The sequence below is a fragment of the Zingiber officinale genome, chromosome 8A (genome assembly GCF_018446385.1).
Source record: "Zingiber officinale cultivar Zhangliang chromosome 8A, Zo_v1.1, whole genome shotgun sequence".
Taxonomy (NCBI): domain Eukaryota; kingdom Viridiplantae; phylum Streptophyta; class Magnoliopsida; order Zingiberales; family Zingiberaceae; genus Zingiber; species Zingiber officinale.
The window spans coordinates 108,470,838-108,473,618 of record NC_056000.1 but is presented as its reverse complement, the minus strand read 5'-3'; the positions used below and the strand labels follow the sequence as shown (position 1 = coordinate 108,473,618).

At 33.3% G+C, this 2,781-nt stretch overlaps 1 non-coding gene across 1 annotated transcript; it reads right to left on the bottom strand.

Annotated features, from left to right (window-relative positions):
* Positions 1-1,315: 1,315 nt before the first annotated feature.
* On the bottom strand, positions 1,316-1,421 carry LOC122013141. The gene has a single exon (XR_006120479.1). It is a non-coding gene; the product is annotated as a small nucleolar RNA R71 (small nucleolar RNA).
* Positions 1,422-2,781: the final 1,360 nt, after the last annotated feature.

The window sequence follows — 2,781 nt, the reverse complement described above, 5'->3', positions numbered from 1 at the left end:
ACAGGAACAAGCCCGCGTAAGGACAACATAGATTTATACCTAATTGATCACATTTAGGTATAGATTTTAATCTTAGGTCGGTTGTCTATTGCAAGAGAGAACCAGTAACCTTCTATAAATAATGGATAATTGAGGAATAAGATTTGGTAGATCATTTACATTTGATAACCTTACAAAGAAACCAAAACTCCTAGAACATCCCTTATCATTGCCCTTATTCTTGTTTCTTATTCTTTTGTTTCTATGTTTTACTTTTCATAGTTACACTTTGCTTTTGTGAATCAATTGATTAGTTGTTTAGCTAACTCGTGTTAAGACATCTTTAGTGGTTATTCCAGTCCCTATGGATATGATATCTTTTATTATTACTTACGGCATTTCCGTACACTTGCGGAATGCCAACAAGTTTTTGGCGCCGTTGCCGGGGACTGCGCTATAACATTAGAGATTATCAATTGAGTTACACTAAACATGACTTTTTATTTTCTTTTCATTAGCATAGTTGTAACTAATCTTTAGAATTTTGTTTTCATAATTTTTTTCTTGTATAACTTTCTACTTCTTGTCAATTCTTTTTGTTACAATTCTAATTCTGTATAACATTCTAGTCTAACTTTTCTCTGTTTTTCTTTTGATTTAGTTTCTTTCTTCTTTTTCTTTTGTAAACATATCTTGCAATCTTGTTTTTGTGTATGTGAAGATCAAACGTCGTAAAGGACTCAAGAATAACAAGAACTTATAAACACATTAGTTGATTAACATATGAATTATTCTAGATATTTTTCTTTTTCCTTTTGTGTTTTCTTTCTTATTTTCATTATGTACTTTCTTGCTTACAATTTAAATTCTGCATTTTCTTTCTTGCTTTTCATATTGCATTTTATTACTTGTCTTTGATTCTTTTTATAAATTTTTTTTCCTTGAATATCCATGAGCACTAACATGTCAAGTAGGCCCATGAGAAATTTTTCTACACCCTTTTCTGTAAGATTTTTATCTCCCATTGTGCAACCTCAAATTGAAGCAGGAAGTTTTCAACTAGACCCAGAGTTAATTTTCATGATACAAGGTCACAAATTTGGAGGAGAAGTATCAGAAAGTCTTTATCTGCATCTTGAAATATTTTTAGAGATTTGTGATATGGTGAAATATGATGGAGTGTCAGTAGATGCAGTTCGATTCATGGCATTTCCTTTCAGTATCAAGGATAAAGCAAGGACTTGGTTATATTCTCTCTGTCCTCAAAGCATCACAAGTTGGGAGCAATTGGAGAAGCAATTTCTGAATCATTTTTTTCTTCCAAGTAGAACAGTGTATATAAGGAATTGCATAACAAATTTTGTTCAGGCATATGGAGAATCATTGTTTGCAGCATGGGATAGATTCAAGATTATTCAAAGATAGTGGCCTCATCATGGTTTTGAAAAATGGTTGATTCTGCATATATTCTATGGGGGAATTTCTTTCTCAGACAAGAGTTTATTGGATTCATCAGCTGGAGGTTCTTTTATGGACAAAAGTGTAGATGAAGCATATATGTTAATTGATCAAGTGACATTGAACATCCATGAATGGTCGAACATAAGTTGGATGAAATCTCCCTCAAACATTCAAGAAGTGCAAGCCATAAATGCTATAGATCTTCTCAAACAAATTGTAACTCAACCATCTATGAGTTTTGAAAGTCACAAGTCACAGAACGGGAAGTTTAAACATTTAGGGGCAAAGATTAAAAGTATTGTTTCAAATTGGTTTAAAGAAGATCCCCCTCCTTCACAGACAAGATCTAGTGAAAAGTGTGATGATGTTGGGTTGAGAATTGGAAAAAGTTATGAAAAACTTCTGAAGAATGACATGTTTAGAATTGAGGAGAAGAATAATAGAAGATCACAAGAACTCAATTCCATTTCTCTAGGAAGTTCCCAAAGGCCACAAGTACCTTTCTCTCAACGATTGATCACACCAACACTAGATAAGCAAGTTGGACCTCCTCCAAAATCTCAAAGGGAATTTGGGAAAAAGGAAGTTAATCTTTCCCAGGACCTTCACTAAGGGTTCCTTTTCCACAAAGCTTAGTGGGGGTCGATGAAAATAAAGACTTCGGCAAATCCTGTGACACTAATATTGTTGAGTGCAACTTTTTGAATGTATATGAAGATGAGGACTCATTAGATGAGGATTTTATTGATAATGCAGTGGTAAATAAGTTTTTATATCTATCTCCAAATTTTATAGAGTGTTATAGTGACATTGAATTTTCAGATGATGAATGTGATGTGGTAGATCAACTTAAAACTGCAAGTGAAGTTATTGATCCTCTTGTTATTGATTCTCCTATTGAGGATATAGATGTTGGTTTATTTTTTGATGTATGTGTTGATGATGATGATATGGAAGAATGTGTAGGGAGTTGTGTTGTGGAAGCAACATCTCAAGAATCACCACCTTTGTCCACACAACCCTTAGAGGTTGCAAGATTTGAGCATGTTGTGGAACAATGTTTAGGGACTCATGTAGATATGGTTGAGTCACAAGAATCACCATCTTTGATATCATCAACACCTGAGCCAGAGTCAGAACCTTCATTTGATTCAGAGGAAGTCACATCCACATGTTTAGAAATATCAGGTATTTCTCAACAAAGTAAGGTTAGTATTTCTTGTGATCTTTTGGAAAAATTTTATTGAGGTACCTATTATTGATTTTGTTGGATGTGATTCAGTTTTTATTTCTTATTCTACTTATCTTATTATGGTGATGGCTCTATCTTATCTAATATGT